At 40.0% G+C, this 23,074-nt stretch overlaps 1 protein-coding gene across 3 annotated transcripts in view; it reads left to right on the forward strand.

Moving 5' to 3' along the window:
- Positions 1 to 23,074, forward strand: part of LOC138763967 (dihydropyrimidine dehydrogenase [NADP(+)]-like) — a 1,056,199-nt gene that overhangs the window by 713,242 nt on the left and 319,883 nt on the right. The gene's annotated exons all lie outside the window — the stretch shown is intronic.

Below are 23,074 nucleotides of genomic sequence, written 5' to 3' on the forward strand. Positions count from 1 at the left end.
AAATGAACCTGTTTGGCAGGAAAGACAAAAAGAATTCCTCATAAAAGTAATAAATTACTTTATTCGTCAACACTTCTGCATTCATATTAAATTAGATTTTGAAAATAATTCATAAAGTGTCCCTGCAGTTTTTGAAAATTTAAATTCAAATGAGAAATTGAGCATCTAATCTTAGACATGACAGTAGCATCACCTAGCCATTGAGTATTGGTGGGTGGAGCAGTGCCTTCCATCTGAGCAAAAATGCCTGCCTAAGCCTAAGAGAAGTAAAAGCTAATACATGCAAATCAAATGCCATTCGAGTTTGGCCACTCTCTCCAACAATACCAATATTAGTTGTTGATTAATGAAAGATCTTTTGGTTTTACATACATTCAATCACAAAGTATGGATAAACTACTCTGGAATCACCAAATAAATTCTGTACTATTGAAAGATCACACAGCTACAGATTGAAAGATATGACATTCTGGTCTTTACCGAGACATGGCTTAATGAAGAATGTGATTGGAAGCTGAATGTCCAAGGGTACACAGTGTATAAGAAACAAGCAGATGGGTGGGGGGGGGGGGGGTGGGTATGGCCCTGATGGTAAGTAACTCATTAGAAAGAAGGGACATAGGGTCAGAAATGATAGAATACTTATTGGTTAAGAAATAGAAAGGGTAAAAAGACCCTATTGGTAGGTCCCAAAATAGCAGCCAGGAAGTGGACTACGAACTACAGCTAGAAATACAAAAGAGTGTGTTAAAAGGAGAATGACAAAATAATTATGGGGGATTTTAACATGAAAGGGGATTGGGAAAGTCAGGAAGGTACAGGATCTTAGGAGAGAGAGTTTGTACAATGCCTAGGGGATGGCTTTTTGGAGCAGCTTGTCGATAAGACCACTAGGGGATCGGCAGTTTTGCACTGGGTGATGTGTAATGAACATGAGGTGATTAGGGAATTAAAGGTAATGGAATCCTTAGGAAGTAGTAATCATAACATGATAGAGATTAATTTCAAGGAAAAGCTTGTATCAGGTGCATCAATATTTCAGTGGAACAAAGTGAATTACAGTTGTACCAGAGAGGAACTGGCCCAAGTTGACTGGAAAAGTAAGCTAGGTGGAGGGACGGCTGAGGAGAATTGGATGACATTTCTGCAAGTAATAAAGAAAGTGCAGGATAGATATATTCCAAGAAAAAGGAAAATTATGAATGGAAAAGTGGCACAAATGTGACTAATGAGAGGTTAAGGCTAAAATAAAAGCAAAAGGGAGGGCATACAAGGAAGCAAAAATTAGTGGAAAAAACAGAAGATTGGGAAACTTTAAAAAACTTACAGCAAGAGATAGTCATTGGGAAAGAAAAGATGAATTATGAATGGAAGTTGGCAAATAACGTACAAAAGGATATTCAAAAATATATAGAGTAAAAGAAAGCCACAGATAGAATATAGGACCAATTGAAAATAATGCTGGAAAACTATAATGGGTAACAAAGAGACAGTAGAGGAACTAAATGAATATTTTGCTTCAGTCTTCACTGAGGAAGACCATAGCAATATACTGTACCTGATAGTCAGAGGTCTGAGTGTAGAATTAAGTACAGTCAGGATTACTAGAGAGATCGTGCTTAGTAAGATAAGTGGACTAAAGATAGATAGGTCCCTCGGACCGGATGAGGTGCACCCACGGGTTCGGAAGGAGGTGGCTTTGGAGATTGTGGAGGCATTCGAATTGATTTTCCAGAAATCAATGGACTCTGGCATGGTTCCGTAGGATTGGAAAGTTGCAAATGTAGTTCCGCTGTTTAAAAAAAGAGGAAGGCAGAAAAAAAAAAGTATAGGCCTATTAGTCTGACGTTGGTAGTTGGGAAGTTATTGGAGTCGATCGTCAACAACGAGGTTATGAAACACCTTAAGGTGCATGGCATGATAGATCCAAGCCAGCATGGGTTCATGAAGGGAAGATCTTGCCTGACCAACCTAATGGATTTTATTTTGAGGAAATCTCAAGTAGGATTGTCAGGGGGAGAGGCTGTGGATGTTGTGTGTATTTGGATTTTCAAAAGGCCTTCAATAAGGTGCCGCATAAGAGGCTGGTTAATAAGATGAGACCCTATGGAATTACAGGAGAAATATTAGATTTAGGTGGAGCATTCATTGGCTGATAGGCAAGGTGGAAAGGGTGGGGAAAAAAGGGATGCTGTTCTGTTAGGTTGCCGGTTACTAGTGGTGTTCCGCAGGGGTCGTCGTTGGGGCTGCTTCTTTTTACAATGTATATTGATGATTTAGATTATGGATTGAATGGTTTTGTGGCCAAGTTTGCAGATGACACCAAGATAAGGTGGTGGAGTAGGAAGTGTTGAAGAAACTGAGAGGTTGCGGATAGACTTGACAGTTTAGGAAAGTGGGCAAAGAAATGGCAGAGCAGATACAATGTTGAGAAATGTACCATTGTTCATTTTGGAAGAAGAAATAAAAAGGCAGATTATTATTTGGGTGAGGAGAAAATTCAAAATTTGGAAGTGCAAAGGGACTTAACCCTAAAGGTTAACCACCAGGTTGGATTAGCAGTAAAGAAAGCAAATGCTATGTTGACATTCATTTCAAGGGGAATGATAAGAGTAAAGAGGTGTTGATGAGGCTCTATGGGACACTGGTGGGACCTTATTTGGAGTACTGTGTGCAGTTTTGGGCCCCTTAGAAAGGATATAATAATGTTGAAGAGAGTACAGAGAAGATTTACCAGGATGATTTCTGAAATGCAAGGGCTAACATATGGGGAACACTTAGCGGGTCTTGGACTCTATTCATTGGAATATAGAAGAATGAGAGGGCATCTCATAGAAACATTTTGAATAATGAAAGGTATAAATAGAGTAGCTGTGAATAAGATGTTTCCCTTGGTGGGTGGATCCAGGGAAAGAGGACACAGTCTCAAAATGAGAAGGTACCCATTTAAAACAGAGATGAGGAGAAATTCTTTTAGCCAGAGGGTCTGTGTAGATGACACTTTCCATGTTCTAATATTTCCCAATTTCAAAATATGTAATCGAGTGATGATGTTCCCAATTACTATCTTATAAATCCAATAAACCAAATTTTGTAGTTGCAGCTTTAAGTAGCTTTAATTCATTGATAAAACAGATAAACATTTTGCATAACTTTGCATTGATTTTCATAACAAATAAACAAAACATACTGTATAATGATATAGTGATATTCAACTTTAAACAGATATAAGAAGAAATAAAACAAAATAAGATAATATAAGATGAATTAAGATGAATTCAAAGAAAAGTATCTCCAGCTCACATCTGTCATGATTCTTCGAAGAATGAGATGCAAGCTCTTTGCCTGCCCAGATATTATGAGATATGATGTCATAGTCACTATGGTAACACTACAAACAATATTTTTTTCTTAAAGGGATAGACACAAAATTAACTACATATCAAAATCACAAGGTTTCTTGCCACATACAGCTGTGGAGGCCGGCTCATTGGCATGTTTAAGGGGTCTAATTAGTTAAGCTATCAAGGGATATGGAGAAAAGGGTGGAACTTGGCACTGGACACGAGAACTGTTTCGCTCAGGGTGGATTTGCGGAACAGACTCGATGGACTGAATTGACACAGTGAATATTTATTTACCCATCTTTCTATATTTATTATCTTTTTTTTGTCTCATTGAACATCATGTTAACTTGTTCTATTCTTGTTGCTATCTCTTGTGTACCTGTGTGGCTCCAGCAAGTAAGAACTTCAGTGCATCTGCACACTGTACAATAAAAGCTCAAACCTCATACCTGGATGTGGCTGACACTACCAGCGTTCATTGTCTATTCTTAAATGTAGTTGAATCAATGAAGACATCAAGACTCAACAGTGGTGGGTCTGGGGTCACAAGTCACTCAGACCAAGAATGGAAAAGAGATTTCCTTCCCTGAATCATATTAATGTATTGAGTAAGATTTTATTTAAATGACAACTCCGCACTTCTTTGTTCTCATTGCAATAACCAACTTTTCAGAGTAAATTATTGCAATTAAATTTCTCAGTTGCTGCTGTACAGTTCGAACTTATGTCTCAGCATCTGCACGTCAGCCCATTAACAATGCTCCAAACCCAAGCACTTCACTTACTGTTATTAAAATTCCCCCAGCATCCTTTTTTTTGTTGTTGTTGCTTTGAAGCCCAAAAGATCTAAGCTTACCTGGCCTCTCTGCAGATCAATTCAGAATCAGTTTCTTGCAATTCTGGGACTCTTGTTATTCAGTGATCAAGCTCTTGATATAAAACACAAAGACTGCAGATGCTGGAATCTGGAGCAGACAAAAAATTGCTGGAGGAACTCGATATGTCAGACAGCATCAATGGGTAGGAACGGTCAGTCAACATTTTGGGTTTGGTCCCTTTAACAAGAACTTGAGGTGTAACTTGCCTCAGGCAGTTTATCACCTGGGGGCATTTTACAGGCCATTTTACAATCTTCAACATGGATACCTTTGACTTGCAGTTCACCAATTTGGCTGCAGAACTTGCATTTGATTTTCTTGGTTGGTTGTTCACCTGCCACAAATGAGCATGACGAGTGAGGATCACTTTTAGCGTCTTCACTCTTTCAATGGCCCAAAATTCCTTCAAAGGAGCATCCTGCCTGGAATCATCTCTCCCTATCTACAAGGATCACCCCTGAAGTACTTAGCAACATGTCATTTCATAATGGTTTGTGAACCAAATTCCAACCTGATCAGTAAGATCTGCAAAGAGCAAGGACTTTCTCAGTAAATAGCAAGCTCTTCCTGGGGAATTCTTTGACCATCTGGCTAAGCCACAATCTCTATCTTACCAGCTGTCAAAACTGTCGAGAATTTAGCATATTTGTAAAATTCTGACGTTCACAAGCTATTCACCTGACCATTTTAAACACTGAAATTATAACATTTAAATATTTTTCTAAAAAAAAATTATTTATATTTTAACATACAGCATGGTAATAGGCCTTGCTGCCCAATTTACACCCAATTTACTTACACCCTCGGAACGTTTCAAATGACGGAAGGAAACCAGAACCCCCAGGGAAAGCCCACGCAGACATGAGGAGAACCCGTACAAACTCTTTACAGACAGCATGGGATTCGAACACCGATATTGCCACCTCAAATAATTTAAATGAATGGAAAACAATTGCAATTTGCAGTTTAATTCAATCATTTGAAAAGCTGTAATTGACCTGATGTCAAGCGCTCTCCCTTGTAGCACATCCTGCTGTTGAAATAAGCAAAGCATGTTGCGTTGTTGATAGATTACCCTGTGCACGGGCTAGGAACTTGCAAATGTTTGGTTTCAGATTCATTTACGTGACATCACATACAGCCTTAAGATTCTTTTCCTGAAGGTGCGGCAGAATTATCACTTATTGTTAGTGCCACAAAATACTCTACACAATCTACACATGTAAACAAATAAATAAAATGTAAGCAACTGACATACAATAAAGAGAGGGGGGGGTGGGGAAGCAAAAAAGTGCAAAAGTAAGTGTCCTTAAATGAGTCCCCAATTGAGTTTATTGTTGAAAAGTCTGATTGTGGAAGGGTAGCAGCTGTTGAAGCACCTAGGCCACTTTCCTGATGGTGGCAGCAAGAACAGAGAGTGTGCTGGGTAATCCTTATGATTGCTGCTGCTTTTGATTGGCAGCGTTTCCTGTAGATGTTCACGATAGTGGGGAAGGTTTTGCGGGTGATGTCCTGTACTGTGTCCACTACCTTTTGTAGGGTTTTACGCTCAGGGGCATTGGTGCCCCCATACTAGTCAGCACACTTTCCACCACAAATTTGCAAGGGTTTCAAATGTCACACCAAACCTCTGCAGACTCCAGAGGAAGTAGAGGCGTTGATGTCCTTTCTTCATGATGCCATTAGTGTGTTGGGTCCAGGAAAGATCCTTTGAGATATTAACTCCCAAGTACTTAAATTGGTTCACCCCATGCTTTGTCATTGGACTTTCAGAGAGCCTAATGTTAATCACAGGCAGAGAGGACCCTTCAGTAATCTCAAAAGTTCTGTAATGAAGCATACATGCTCACAAATCTCCCAACTTCTGAACAGTCAGGTCAGAAAATGCTAGCAGCTTCATTATTTTCTTTGAAGAATCTGGGCCAGAGGCATAGAAATTCATTCTTGTGTCTTGTTTTGTGTGTCTTCAGTCCCAGGTGGACCGTAATGCCAATGGAAAACTGTGAATGCTATATTAGCACAGGTCTTGTGCATATTTTCCTAAGTTTCCTAAAGTTTTAATGTGCTTCACCCATCAAAATAAGGGCATTCATCATTTCCATTCTGTGCACTTATTCATGAATAATGTTTGTTGTGCAAACCACTAAATGAGGGCCTCGCAAGCACTGCATCTTCAGTAAAGTGGCTCTTCGTCATTGTTAATAGCAACTGCAGAAGGTCAATAAATCTGACCACACCGTGACAACCATTACAGGGGAGTGATGATAAAGAATGACAGCCCAAATCTTCAGAGTGAGACAGTCCGTAGTTGCTAACCCTCTTTTATTGATCATTTCTGTGCCTGCAAGAGAACAGGTCATGATATCTAGAACAAAGCAATGCAATATGCATCCAATGGTGGCTAAAATAATGTACTCCTTGTCATGTGACATCCCCTGATGGTGTCATCCGTGAACCTTTGCCTATCTTTCTACTTGTATATAGAGCTTCCACATTGAATGCAATGTCCTGATTCCTTCCAGAATATCAAAAGCAGGAATATTTGCTGTTCATTTCACAATGTTGCAATGCAGTAACTATCAGTGAAAATGACTGCTCTATTCTCTCATATAGAGCAAAACGGTCAACATTCACTGTGGGCTGATGAGTGGACACTTATTAGAATTGCACGAATGCCACCACTCCAATAGGCTTAACTTTGATATTCAAAGAGGGCCTCTTGGCAGAGCAGGTTTTGACTAGTAGCTTTAATGAAGGCCTCCTGATCATGTTGGAGGTTTGGATATGGAGGTTGGGTTGTCAATGAATTGAAGGAATCTGTGTAGCTGCGGGAGCACTGGAGGCGAATCCACGCATACTCAGTGACTCTGAAGGAACTCTATTTTTTCTCTTTCTTTCATACTGTAAGGGGTGCCAGGTGACATGTTCTGTACTATTAAGGAGTCTTGAATCTTAAATTCAAAGATCAATCATTTGGCTCCAGCTATTCACAGTATACAGATATATATATATCTTTTTTTTCTTTCTTTGGCTTGGCTTTGCGGACGAAGATTTATGGAGGGGGTAAATGTCCACGTCAGCTGCAGGCTCGTTTGTGGCTGACAAGTCCAATGCGGGACAGGCAGACACGGTTGCAGCGGTTGCAGGGGAAAATTGGTGGGTTGGGGTTGGGTGTTGGGTTTTTCCTCCTTTGTCTTTTGTCAGTGAGGTGGGCTCTGCGGTCTTCTTCAAAGGAAGTTGCTGCCTGCCGAACTGTGAGGCGCCAAGATGCACGGTTTGAGGCGATATCAGCCCACTGCAATTCTTCCATTAGATCTGTGAATGCTTTCCATTGTCTATCCACCGTCAACCCCCGCCCCTGCCATAAACACCACCCAATCAATCTTACTCAACTCCCATCTCATACCATCATAATTCCCTTTATTTAAATTCAGGACCTTAGTCTTGGTTTTAATTTCATCACTCTCCATGTCGAGTGAGAATTCAATCATATTGTGATCGCTCCTACCCAAAGGGCCTCATACAACAAGATTGCTAATTAGTTTTTTTTCATTCCATAATACGCAGTCTAAAATGGCCTGCTCCCGAGTTGGTTCCTCGACATATTGGTCTAGATAACCGTCCCGTAAACATTCAAGGAATTCTTCCTCCTCAGTATTTTTACTAATTTGACTAGTCCAATCTATATGTAAATTAAAATCTCCCATGATGACAGCTGTTCCCTTATTCTCTAATTTCTCTTTTTATGCCTTTCCTCACCTCTACACTACTATTTGGAGGCCTATATACCACCCCCACTAACGTTTTCCTCCCCTTGCTATTCCTCAGTTCTACCCATATAGATTCCACATCTTCTGAGTTAATATCCTTCCTGTCAATCGTGTCGGTCCCTTCTCTCACCATCAATGCTACCCCACCCCCTTTTCTTTCTTGCCGATCCCTCCTAAATATGGTATACCCCGGGATGTTAAGTTCCCAGGCTTGCCCACCTTGCAGCCATGTTTCTGTAATCCCAATTAAATCATATTTGTTTGTCTCAATTTCCACAGCCAATTCATCTACCTTGTTCCAAATGCTTCTTGCATTAAGATATAAAGCCTTCAGATTTGCTTTTTTCACCCTCCTTGCTCTTTCTGATTTTTAACTTTCGCTGCCTAACCTAACTTTTCCTGTTTTATCTTTCCTGACCTTTGCCCTATCATACATGTTCCCACCCCCCTGCCAAATTGGTTTAAACCGCACCCGACCGCTGTACCAAACGTAGCTGCCAATATATTGACCCCTTTTGGGTTTAGGTGTAACCCATCCCCGAGTCCTTGAATACATGGTCATTTTTACCATTATGGGTTTGAGGTAAATAAAATACAGTGTAGCCAAGAGGGGTGAATCAATGGTAAATGGTCTAGTTGTTGTTGCAATGTTTGGAGGAGGTTTGAGATTGATTACTTGGTCAGGTGAAGGGAGATGCATTATTATATATTTACATTATATTGTGCCTTGATGTTACATAACCATATAAAACCATATAACCACTTACAGCACAGAACAGGCCAGTTCGGCCCTACTAGTCCATGCCGTAGCAAATCCCCACCCTCCTAGTCCCACTGACCAGCACCCGGTCCATACCCCTCTAGTACCCTCCTATCCATGTAACGATCCAGTCTTTCCTTAAATGTAACCAATGATCCCGCCTCGACCACGTCTGCCGGAAGCTCATTCCACATCCCCACCACCTTCTGCGTAAAGAAATTTCCCCTCATGTTCCCCTTATAATTTTCCCCCTTCAATCTTAAACCATGCCCTCTAGTTTGAATCTCCCCCTTTCTTAATTGAAAAAGCCTATCCACATTTACTCTGTCAGTTCCTTTTAAAATCTTAAACACCTCTATCAAATCCCCTCTCAATCTTCTACGCTCCAGAGAAAAAAGCCCCAGTCTGCACAACCTTTCCCTGTAACTCAGACCCTGACATCCTGTCAACATTCTCGTGAACCTTCTCTGCACTCTCTCTATTTTGTTTATATCTTTCCTATAATTTGGTGACCAAAACTGTACACGGTACTCCAAATTTGGCCTCACCAATGCCTTGTACAATTTCATCATAACCTCCCTACTCTTGAATTCAATACTCCGATTTATGAAGGCCAACATTCCAAATGCCTTCTTCACCACACCATTTACCTGAGTATCAGCCTACTATTTACCATAACTCCTAAATCTCTGTTGCTTTGCACTCCTCAATTGTCTACCATTCAATGTATATGACCTATTTAAATATGCCTTTCCAAAATGCAGCACCTCACATTTATCTGTATTACATTCCATCAGCCATTTCTCAGCCCACACCTCCAGCCTTCCTAAATCACCTTTTAATCTACGGTAATCTACCTCACTGTCCACAACACCACCAACCTTTGTGTCATCCGCAAACTTGCTTATCCAATTTTCTACCCCTACATCCAGATCGTTAATATATATAACAAATAATAGTGGACCCAGGACCGAACCCTGAGGAACTCCACTAGTCACCGGCCTCCAATTGGACAAACAATTTTCTACCACTACTCTCTGACATCTTCCATCCAACCACTGCTGAATCCATTTCACTACCTCCTTATTTATACCTAATGCCTCCACCTTTTTTCCTAACCTCCTGTGGGAAACTTTGTCAAAAGCTTTTCTAAAGTCGAAATAGACAACATCCACAGCTTTCCCTTCATCAACCTTTTTTGTAACCCCCTCAAAGAACTCAATCAGGTTTGTAAGGAAAGATCTACCCCTGACAAAACCATGCTGATTACTCCCTATCAATCCTTGTACCTCCAAAAATTTGTAAATAGCATCCCTCAGAACACTTTCCATCAACTTGCCCGCCACAGATGTCAGACTTACAGGCCTATAATTCCCAGGTTTGCATTTGGACCCTTTCTTAAACAGAGGAACCACATGCGCCACCCTCCAATCCTTTGGTACCACCCCCGTGGCCAATGACATCCTAAATATCTCTGTTAATGGCCCCACTAACTGTCCACTAGCCTCCCTGAGTGTCCTAGGGAATATTTTGTCCGGTCCGGGAGATTTATCCACCTTTATCTTTTTTAACACAGCCATCACTACCTCCTCGGTTATCCTTATATGCTTCATGACCTCCCCACTATTTTTCTTTACTTCAACTGGTTCAACATTTTTTTCCCTAGTGAATACCGAGGCAAAGAAATCATTCAAAATTTCCCCCATTTCCTCAGACTTCTCACTCAGCCTACCCTTGCTATCTACAAGGGGTCCAATTTTATCTCTCACTAATCTTTTACTTTTAATGTACTTATAGAAAACCTTTGGATTTATTTCTACTCTGTCAGCCAAAGCCTCTTCATGCCTTTTTTTGGCCTTTCTAATTTCTTTCTTAAGATTCCTTCTACACTCCTTGTAGTCCTCCTTCAACTTCTCAGCTCCCTGCTCTTTATACCTCTTGTACACCTCCCTTTTTCTCCTAACCAAATTTCCAATATTCCTCGAAAACCAAGCCTCCCTATGACTTCCAGCCTTTCCTTCGATCCAGACTGGGATATAACTTCTCTGTACCCTCAAAATTTCTTTTTTGAATATCCTCCATTTTTCATTAACATCCTTACCTGAAAATATCCCGTCCACGCCATACTCCCCAAATCCCTTCTTATTCCTACGAAATTTGCTCTTTTCCAATCCAGAACCTCAACTTTAGGCCTCTCCTTGCTCTTCCTTAAAACTACCCCAAAACTAACAGAATTATGGTCACTAGACCCAATTGGTTCTCCAACCTGACCTAGCTTGTTCCCTAACAGGAGATCCAGTATTGCACTTGAGTCAGTTCCGAAGGGGAAGAGGGAAACTAAAGAAACATTCGTTATGAACCTTGTATTGTGCCTTGAAGCCTTTGTGCGATCATAATTGTCCCAAGGACAAACCCACAGCACTGCAATAAGTGCATTGCACGGTGAATGCTGTATTTTTGACATTCTTTAAGAAATGTCAGGATTGAATTCTCAGAGATGTGAAACAAGCTCGAAGCCACAATGTCTACATTGCACTGCATTTTAAATTACACTTTCATTCATGAAGCACTAATGTAAACAGCATCATGTTACCTCATTTCTAGGTGTTTGTTTCCTTACTTTGTTTGCCCAATGTATTTAGATATTTGCTTTGAATGAAATGATTGCCTCTGGTGTTATGAGGGACTGATAGTGTTGCTAAGTTCACTACTCGAGTTTTATTTTCATTTCTACAAGTAAGATATTAGCAAATTACATATTGATTCATACATTGTCCAAATTCCTTTGTAGATAAGTACACAATGATAAAGCAAATCTTTCCAGTGAGTTTGCTTTAATCTGTCAGTCACCATCTATGATAGACCTCATTGTGCATTAAAGTAAAAGGGAATAACTCCACTCTCCTACTGCTAATAACTTCAGTTGTTAATTGCTAAATAGCTAACCAAAAAAAATTGGATAATTTGTGCTTTGTTTGCAGTTTTCTGATAATATCCAAGTACTTTGCTATCCAACTCTTGCAATTCTACCTAGTTCCAGATAGGCTAAACCCTTAAAAGCAATAATTTTTGGCTGCTTAGTCATCAGTTGGTTAAGAGAAAAACAAGTAATTAGTTTCTTTCAATTTCTTATAATGGCCCAAAAGTGCTATCTATTTTCAAGTGTGTAATTGTAGTAATAACATATCTATGTAACCAGGCTTGGTATTCTGTATTGCCCTTGGTTAGCCCCAGATCCCATTTGGACTCTGGCCAAGTGGAACAAATTTAACACTGCAGGGAATCACTTCTGATCAAAGTAAACGGGTATTGGACCTTCTTGGAGCTTATTGTAGCATAAAAACAAGCAGGAAAAAAAAGGTCCACACCAAATCCTAATTTTGTGTTGTCCTTTCCTGCCTTATGAACTGAGCCGTAATCATAGTTTTAGTGCATGGAAAAAGGCCCTTCGTCCCAAGTTGTCCATATCAACAAAGTTGTCTACCTAATATAATCCCATTTGGCTCATATTCCGCTAAAGCTTTCTTATCCTTGTACTTATCTAAATGCCTTTTAAACATTGCAATTGTATCCATCTCTGCAACTTCATCCACATTCTGACCATCTTCAATGTGAAAAGTATCCCTGAGGTCCCTTTAAATTCTAAGATATTAAGATACAGTATCAAGTACTTTGTAATCTAAATTACATTATTATGTTATCAAGGTGGCCCAATATATTTAACACACTGAAACCATGTCTATTGTCATTCCTGTTAAGTATGACAGTTGCTGGAATTATCACCCCTGCTGAGTAGAATAATAACTGGAATTATTACCCATGTTGAGTGTTGTGTAAGATAGTCAATGGAGATGTAAGTATCTTTGAATATCGTTACCAACAAAAATCACATAAATCAGATGCCAAATACTGGTTGAACCATAACAATAAAGTTTGCAGGATGAGAAACAGAAGGAAAAGTTGTATCGCTCCTTCAAAGGGTTTTTTCTCCTGGAAAACTGTTGGCCGTTCACACTGGGTGAAAAGCAGATCTTGCTACTTCTGCATTGCCAGTCAAAACTGGAAAAAACCATCCACAAGAGGCAACCGAATTGGAGCTAAAGGGACAGACACCTGTATGATGACTTTAAAACTGTGTCCTTTATAACCAGTCATGACAAAAATTAGAGTAATTGTAGCCAATAAAAAAACTCCCTGCAGCATTTCTATCATAATGACCTCTCCTCTGCTAATTATGTTCCGATAAAACCAGTCAACTGGAATGGATTAGGTTGCGAATATGAGTACAGAGCTTCTTAAACCTTCACTGTTTTCTCCTAATCAGTGCGGATTTTCAAAGACTGACCCTGAGACATAGGAGCAGAATTAGGCTGTTCACCCCATCGAGTCTGCTCCTTCACTAAATCGTGGCTGATGTATTTTTCCTCAACTCTCTTCTGCCTTTTCCCCATAACTAATTGAGAATATGTCAACCTCTACTTTAAATATACCCAATGACTTGACATCCACAGCAGTCTGTGGCAACAACTTCCAGATTCTCCACCCTCTGGCTGAAGAAACTTTTGTTCAAAAGGGATGTCCTTTCATTCTGAAGCCTGCGCCAAGACTCTCCCACGACGGGTCTTGCACTAAAATGATGGGTATCTGTTGTATATGAATATACAAAAGGAAGAAAATAAATACTCTTTCCTCATATTACTTCCTGTTCATTCTTTAGTCTCCACACATCATTATTCCTGTGCACCATCATCCAGCAATTGTCTTAACCACAGTATGTTTTATTGCAGACAGCTACTCAATTAGTTGATGGTGTTAATTTGAGACCAAAAATAATTTATTCGCTGCAGAAGAGAGCACACAACCATTTTTAACTCTACAAATGACTTTCACAGCTACACACCCTGAATATGATGTATATGCAATCAACTATCAAAGAAATTAATTGTATTTTTATGTATTTTTTTCTTCATCCCAATAGTTTGCCACATGAGGGTGCTGTATGTATATACATTTATGAATGTATGGGAAGGAAGAGGTGATGAGGTTCCACTAGAAAAGCTTTTTTTTAAATAAATGATCTCGAATGTCTTTTTATTTCCCATTGGTGTTAGTATCAGTCCATCAGTTAACTTTAAAAATTAAGCAACCCACTGATAAGAAATTTGGCTTTTTTTTTTAATTTTAAGGCCACTAATTACAGCTATAATTCAGATCTCTTCAATAGTTAACCTTGTTCAGATAGGTTATAATTTTCAACAACGGATAGAATTACTGTAGAAATTTAGAATAGGGGTCAAGTGATATTCACAAAGAAAATGTTTGAGATAAGGCATCACTGCAAGGTCTGAATCAGTTTGGTCAAGAGGATGAGTTCTTGCTGACCTATTGAATGAATGGTCTTTAATAATTGATAGTTAGCATCTGTTGGTAGAGTGCAGCTGATCTTAATAGTTTTGTCAAACACATTCATATTAAGTTACAAAACCAGATTGCAAAAATCTATATTTGAAATTATAAGTCCAGGATTATTGCTATAATAAATATAACTTCGTTTTTTTATGCAGGATTACATTTAACATTATAACTCCATGTACAATACTTGAAGTGCTAATGCATGTCGATCTCTACAATCAGTAGACCGTTTGACTTTCTTGATGCATCTATTTAGTATAATTAATGCTTAGTTCCCTCTAATTTACTATAATTACATGGCATGCAGATTTACTTCTAGCAACAAATAGCTTTACAGCTTTATGGAAATCAAAGTGCTGGTATTATCAGCTGCATAAGCTATCCACCCAACACTTTATGTTGTTTATAATGATCATAAAGTTGCTCTCAAAACTTTAAAGTTTTCATCAGTGGTCTCCCTTCTTCCAGTTTTCCAACCCCTTCTCCTATGAGAGTCATCTGTCTTAGCCCTCTGCCTTCCCCCATTTCTTTTTAATCAAAAAAATATTCTAGACAGATACAGCACAGTAACAGGGCCTTTCAGCCCAGAAGCATGTGCCGCTCAATGGCACCCAATTCACCTACTACCCCAGTACGTTATGAACGTTGGGAAGGAAATGAGAGCACGCGGAGGAAACCCACCCAGACCCAGGGAGAACGGACAGACAGACAGCGTGGGACATGAAGCCCAGTCCTGGTGCTGGAACAGCGCTGCATGAACTGCTGCGCTAATCGTGCTGCCTTTTCAGCTTCTTTCTCTCTCTCCCCTCCCATTGCGCCATACCACGTCTTAGCTGTTCGCCTATGGTCCTTCCCCTTAGTGCACCCACCTTCCCACCCCCATCCCCGTTTTCATTCAGGCGTCTACCTGATTTTTGACACTGGTGAAGGAAGGCTCATTACCTGGAACATCAACAGCCTTTAGTTTTTCTGGATGCTGTGTTACCTCCCGAGTTTCTCCAGCACTTTTGTGTACTGCACTAGACCACAGCATCTGCAGATTTTCTTGTTTATTTTCAACACAAGTTTGTGAATAAAACCACTCTTCTTCCCAACTACTTTGTCTATTTCAGTTACCAGTAAGCAAAATGAATAAATATTATTCAAGCATGGAAAAAAAAAGTTTATTGCAAGGTGTCAAATGCAATATAAATCAATCTGAACAGCTTCTTTATAAAATGATATTTTATCCAACAGTAAGGCCAAACTGTGAAAAATGATGCATATTGACTGAATAAATAGGTGGTCCACAAGACTGGTGAAGAGGCTGGTTCTGGCTGACTCATTGTGAGAAGATGCTTTGTGTTAAAATCCTGGCATAAGCGGAAATTACTGCAGAAGCTAATATTGTTGTGTAAGATTTGGTGTCAAGGAATGTCAAACAGAATATTTTGAAAATAGTACTGTCTATTAATTTTACCATTTGGATGACCTATTGTCAACTATTATAATACTGCCATATCAATTATTTGAAGTGAAGTTCTTGCAATGTGATATTACATGTTGGACAGATTTTTTCAATCTTATTTATTTTCTTTGTTTGACTTCATGCGCTCAATTACAATGAAAGCAGCACGATAACCAAGAACACAATTTTGACGTGCATACTGTAATATTCCAATTCTTGCTCCTGACCACATCTCCAGCTTTACTTGCATCTCCAATCTATTTCCTGTCCAAAGTCCTTAGGATTGTACTCGCTGGAGTTTAGAAGATTGAGAGGGGATCTCATAGAGACATATAAAATTCTGGCAGGACTGGACAGAATGGATGCAGATGGGATGTTTCCAATGAGGGGAAAATCCAGAACCCGGGCCATGGTTTGAGGATAATAGGCAAACCATTTAGGACCAGGAATTTCTTTACCCAGAGGGTGGTGAATCTGTGGAATTCATTGCCACAGAGGGCAGTAGAGGCAGGTTCATTAAATATATTTAAGAGGGAATTAGATCTATTTCTTCAGTATAAGGGTATTAAAGGTTACGGAGAGAAGGCGGGGATGGGGTACTGAACTTTAAGATCACTCATGATCTCGTTGAATGGCAGAGCAGGCTCGAAAGGTCGAATGACCTACTCCTGCTCCTATCTTCTATGTTTCTATGTAACATTTTGTCTCCGACCAAATCTCTACCAAGCCTTCCAAAGCTCCATTTTTCAAAACCTATAAACAGCACTGAAATGGCCCTCAAGGAAGTTACAAATCACATTCTGTAACAGTGACCATCGCATATTATTCATCACGCTTTTCAACATGTCTTTGGTTTTTGCCACAGTTGATAATCATATCCTTCTCCAACATCTCTATTCACTGTCTTGGCTCGGTAAGATGGATTATGTTTGTTTCTAAATTTATCTATCTTGACGCAGTCCAAGGATCATTCACGCATCTCTATTCTTGCTCTTACACTTTTGTCCCAAAATTCTGTTCTTGGCCCACACTCACTTCTCACTCACTCATTGCCACATCAGCACTATGTTTATTTTGAAGCATCATTTGGCTCTTTATTGGCATGCTTCTTTCCTCCAGTTCAGCATTGGAAAATTTCAACAATTAAATATTCAAAAAAGTTCATCAATTGATTATTGGAAGATCAATGTCACTGTCTGAATTTCCCACAAGGCATTCTATTCCCTAGTCATGGCTGAAAACTTAAACTATTCTCAATGAATATAATTCTGATTTTATATTCATAACAAATGTTAAAGCAGAATTCGATAAATTCAAATATTGTCAAGTTTATTGTCATCTGATTCCTCAAGTACAACCTGACGAAACAGCTTTCTCTATTCCTCAGTGAAAACACGCAGGCACTCAACCAGACTTAACACACATGCAAACAGACGAACAATACATACGCAGGACAAGTATTCATATTGGCAATGAATCCACCATTCAATATGATCCTGGATGAGCCTTGGCAACAAGTCACATTCTCTAATGATCCCTTGGCTCTTAATTTATTTTCAGTGCCTGCATTTACTCAGCATGGAACATCTTCTTTGAGTGAGCTACCATAACATTCTGCAATAAAGACATTTTAAGGTTCGCGAGAAATTTCACCTTCCAAAATTGAGGATACTTATCCTTGAGGCCTTGCCCCCTTCTACACTGTAGAAAACAGCTTTTAACATCTAAGTTGTCAAAGCCTCACAGAATCTCCAATGTTCAAATGATGTAATCGAACCCCCCCCCCAAACTGTGTTGTACTTATCATCTCAGAATCAGAATTTATTGTCATGAACAAGCCATGAAATTCAGTGTTTCGCGTCAGTATCACAGTGCAAGCGTTCATATCCTAACCATCTTATGACATTATTGTATATAAAAAAAAGTACATGAAATGGAAAGGCAGTGTCTATGGTTCATTGATTAATCAACAATCTGATGGCAGAGGGGAAGAAGCTGTTCTTGTGTTGTTGAGTGCTCATCTTTAGGGTCATGCACCTTTTCCCCGTTGGTAGCAGAGTGAAGAGGGCATGGCCTGGGTGGTGGGGTCTTTGAGGCTAGAGGCTGTTTTTTCAAGACATTGCGTCGTATAGTGAAGTCCGTTGCCTGTGATGTCGCAGGCCGAGTTAACAACCTTCTGGAGTTTATTCTTGTCCTGAGAGTTGGCATCTCCATACTAGACAGTAATGTAACCAGCCAAAATGCTCTCCATGGTACACCTGTAGAAGTTCACAAGATTCTTCAGTGACATAGAGAATCTCTTTAGACACCTCACAAAATATGGTGAAACTTCTTTGTGATTGCATCAATCTGAAGGCTCCATGACAGATGCTTTGAGATGTTCACACCCAGCAATTTGAAGTCCTTGACCTTCGCCACTACTGATCCCTGAACGAGGACTGGGTCGAATCCCCCTAACTTCTTTCTGAAGTCCACAATCATCTCCTTGGTTTTGCTGATGTTTAGCACAAGTTTGTTGCCATTACACCATTCAACGAGCTGAACTATCTCCCTCCTGTACACTTTCTTACTGTCATCTGTGATTCTACCAACAACTGTATTGTCATCTGCAAACTTGTAGATAGCATTAGAATAGTCCCTGGCCCCACAGTCATGGGTGAATAACAAGTAGAGCAGTGGGCCAAGCACTCATCCTTGAGGTGCACCTGTGTTGATAATCAATGAGGATGAGACATTGTTTCTGATCCGTACAGACTGTGGTCTCTTGATGAGAAAGTCAAGGATCCAGTTCCAGAGTGGGGTACGGAGGCCTAAAGTTTGTAGTTTCTTGACCAGCACTGAGGGAATAATGGTATTGAAGGCTGAGCTGCAGTCGATGAAGAGTAGCTGTATGTATGAATTGTTGTTTTTGATGTGATCCAGAGCTGATTGTAGAGCCATCGATATTGCATCTGCTGTGGAGTGACTGTGATGATGGGTGAATGGCAATGGGTCTATATCTTTACTTAGGTACATATTACTTCTGTCTATGACCAGCCTCTCAAAACCTTTCATGACAGTAGAAGTTAGCACTACTGGTCTGTAATTATTGAGGCAGCTCCCTCTACTCTTCTTGGGTACCAGGATGATTGATGTCCTTTTGAAGCTGGTGGGAACCTCTGGTTGCCGCTATGAGAGGTTGAAAATGTCCATGAACACTCTGGCTAGTTAGTTGGTGCAGATCTTCAGTAGGCTGGCAGGGTCTGATACCTTGCGAGGGTTCACCCTCTTGAATGATATTCTGATGTTTCCCTCAGAGACAGATATCACAGATCCCCAGCCTTTTCAGGGATTCTAGTATGCAGTATTTGGTTCTTCTTCTCATAAGGGGCATAGAAGGTGTTCAGCTCATTGAATAGTGAAGCATCACAGCCATCTATAGTGTTCATCCTCACTTTATAGGTTGTAGTTTGTAATGGCCTGCACTCTCTGTCACAGCTGGCATATATCTGTCTCTGTCTCTAGCTTCCTCCGGAATTCCTCTGGTACTTGTTTTACTGAAACATTTTTTTTGCATATCTCTGATTACATATGGAGATCAGAAATGAAGATTGAATGATGCTGTAGAAATGTAAATAGGCACCAGCACTGGGCTCACCAGATACTCAGAGAGTATTCGCAGGTCTTTCCATGTCTAATACTCCCGTTACTTTGCAATTAAAAAAATGATTTCCTCTTTAGCTTTAGCCGACTATTTTATAAAGGTGACGAAAATTGACAATACCCAGATGCAAAAGGACTTGGGAGTCCTCGTGCATGATACCCTGAAGGTAAAGTTGCAGGTTGAGTCAGAGGTGAAGAAGGCAAATGCAATGCTGGAATTCATTTCAAGAGGAATAGAATATACTGATACTGAGGCTTCAAAAGGCATTGGTGAGGCCTCACTTGGAGCATTGTGAGCTGTCTTAGACTCCTCATTTAAGAAAAGATGCGTTGATGCTGGAGAAGGTCCAGAGGAGGTTAAAAAGTATGACTTTGGGAATGAAAGAATTATGAGGAGCATTTGACTGCTCTTGCCAGCACTCATTGGAATTTATGGGAATGAGGGGCAGTCTCATTGAAATATTTTGAATGCTGAATGGCATGTACAGAGTAGATGTAGAATGATTGTTTCCCATGGTGGGAGAGTTGAGGACTAGAGGGGACAGCTTCAGGATTGAAGGGTGTCCAATTAGAACAGAATGTGGAGGATTTACTTCAGCTAGAGGATGGTGAATCTGTAAAATCTGTTGTCACATGTGGTTGTGGAAGCCAAATCATTGGGTGTATATACAGGAGAGATGGATAAGCAAGCATCAAAGGTTATGTTGTAAAGGCCAGGCAGTGGGGCTGAGTGTGAAGATGGGATCAGTTTTAGCAGGTGGTGCAGTAAACAAAGCACAACAGAGTTGGTGCGCTATTACCATCACCTAATCCCAGAAATCCTTTGCGCTCCCCAGCCACCGGGATCTCCCGATCCTGCGGGGGCCCACAGCTATGGATGCTGGTTTGATAATGGAGTGCTGCATTTCACCACATGACTCCCTCCAGACCAGAGTTCGGAAGTGATTCCACAGTCTTGCTTATAAAAGGCAACAGATGAAAGATCTTGTTGGAGCCGCAGATTGTCTGGAAGAGAACTTGTTGTTCTGAGGGTCATGTGGTTTTGCAAGCAGAGAGGGTCAGTCTTTCTCTCTGAGAGAGAGATATGGAGACATGCACAGAGATCATTCTACAGTGTTACAGTCAGCAGAGGCAGCTTGGGCTTGAACAGGACAAGCTGACAAGCTTGTGGAAAGCCATTTGGAAAACTGTCTTTGTGGTTCATGCAAGAGGAGAGGACTGGCTGTCTAATGTTTCACTTGGAATAAGTAAAACAAAAAAGGAACTCTGTGATGACCTGAAAGAAAGAGGTTATCATCTGGAGAACTCTGAAGGGCCAAGTTTTGTCTGCAAGACACTGAAATGACTGATGGAAGTACATCAATTGTGGATGTCCTGGAACAATTAATTTCTCTCTCTGAAAACCAACAAGAAACTTCCTGAGAGGTAACCATTTATCTTTCAAGCACCAAAGCCTGGTGAACTTTATAAATGTTAAATTCTGTGCACAGTAAAGGAATTGCCTGTGATCAATGAACTTGGAGGAATGAAAAGTGAACCAAAGAGCTTTTCTGAACTTAGGTACAGATTACATACACGTGCGATTAGAATTAGAAGGGGGTTAAGTAAGTCAATAGTGATAAGTTAAAGTTTGATTCTATTTTCATGTTTAAAGATAATTAAAAGCAACTTTTGTTTAAGCAACTATTTGTCTTGGTGAATATCTGTTGCTGCTGGGTTTTGGGGTTCTCTGGGCTCGAAACAATAGCCTTGACTTTAGATGCTAGTGGGACTACCTTGAGTTGATCAATGTGATGACTGAGGAAGTCAATGGACATTACGCCGAACTGGCATTTGACAAGATTAGTTGCTAAGCCATGCTTGCTGATGAAGATGTGCCCGGTGTTCTTGATGGGAGTGGCTGGCAATGAGGAAGACATCCAGATATATAAACACAAAGTCCAGGTCCCGGCCTACCATGTACATGAGTCGTTGAAAGGTCAGGGCTGTGCTCTTAAAACTGAATGGTATAAGGAGGAACTCGAAAAGCCCAAATGGAGTAATGAGGGCTATTTCTGGAATGTCGTCCAGATGAACTGGGTTTTGAGGGTAACCATGTACCAGGTCGACCTTGGAAAAATCTTAGTGCCGTGTGGGTTCACTGTAAAGACCTGTGTGTGGAGAACTTGGTATTGATCTGCTGTTGCCCCAACTTTCCCACCCCAACCAATGTTCCACCCACCTGCCTGCTTTTGGCTCACATCCCACTAAACCCAGTCTATCCATGTATCTGTCCATGATTTTCTATTCTTCAGCTTTTAGTTTCTCCATACTATATTCTCTGCTAACTTCTCTCATGCTCATATCATTAGTCAAATCTCTTTGAAGACAAACGACATCCTCCTCGCACATAAAGTTCCCAAAGATCACAAGAAATGCACAGAGGGAAGTTATTTTGACTCTTGTATTGGGATGAGAGAAAGCTGCCCAGCAATATATCATTAGCGAACTTAAATGTGTTACCATCAGCTCCTTGGATTTTGATCTAAGTAATTAGAATAGTGTGTATGGATGCACACATCCTTAGCATAGCTTCCCAGCGAATTGTGAGGATTTCCTCTTTACACCTCTGCAGGAATCATTCGACTTTGCTCTTTCTCCATTTTAAATTGTTTCTGAAAGTCCCATCCATGGTGTTGCTGTACCTTAGCTTGAAGCCCCTGGCCCCCACCATGCACTCCCACCCAGGCCCCGGCAGCTTACAAGATGAAGTCTCCAATACTTACCCCAATTGTAATGCTCTGTATGTGAACCTTCTGTAAACTCATCTAGCATTGTAGAATGCATTGCTTATTTTACTGATTCCCTTTACTGATCATGTTCCTGGTCTGAAAATGCCTTTATTTTTTTTTATTTTCATCTTGATTTACAAATTCCTTTATGGCCTATTTCTCTAATTTCCAAGATATCACAGCCTTTCAGTTCTAGAATACATTTTCAAACCATTGTTCTTCTCAGCTTTAAGATGATTCTTAAAACTTGCTTCCTTTTCTAAAAATACAATATATGGTTAGTTGCCAAACTTAGTTTTATAATGGCCCTCGAGACATCAGCCACAGTAAAATTCCCACATAAACATATTCATTAGGTGCAGGAATAGACCATTCAAATTTTGCCACTTGATGCGATCAAAGGTGATCTGATTGCATACTGAGTTCAGCATTCCTGCCAACCTTTCACCCTCTAGCTTTTCAGAAATCAATGTACCACTGCCTCGTACAATATCAAATATTCTGCTTCTAATGTCTTTTAAGGAAGAGAATGTCAAGTTCTGATTATTTGGAATGGTGATGATCATAGTCTCCACAAAGACCATGACGGATAAATGATATTTTCGGATAACTGGTCATTTTTTTTTTAAAAGCAGCCCAGTAGCAACAGCTACTGTTTAAACAACAAACAACAAGGCAAGGCTTTCTAAGCATGAAATAATGTTTAATACTCACCAAAAAAAAACAACCTGAATAAAATAAGATCAATCTAACACCAAAAACAGGAAATTCCACTCAGAGCTTTTTTCCAAAATTCCATTTTTTTTCAACATCTGACATCAGCTCTGAAAAAAATTGGGGGTAGCTGAGAATTTCTGATCGTTTTGGATATCCTCGTATATGCAAAATTTTTCGGAGGTGAAATGACGTCATTTCGGTTTCACAATTTTTCAGATAAATGAGGATTTCTGAAATCCTCAGTTATCCAAAAAATATTTCGGAGCCAAACACCCGAACAGCACCACTGGGTCCAAAATTTTTTTTGGATAACTGAGGATTCTGGATAAT

This window comes from Narcine bancroftii, chromosome 5 (assembly GCF_036971445.1).
Source record: "Narcine bancroftii isolate sNarBan1 chromosome 5, sNarBan1.hap1, whole genome shotgun sequence".
In the NCBI taxonomy this organism is placed as follows: domain Eukaryota; kingdom Metazoa; phylum Chordata; class Chondrichthyes; order Torpediniformes; family Narcinidae; genus Narcine; species Narcine bancroftii.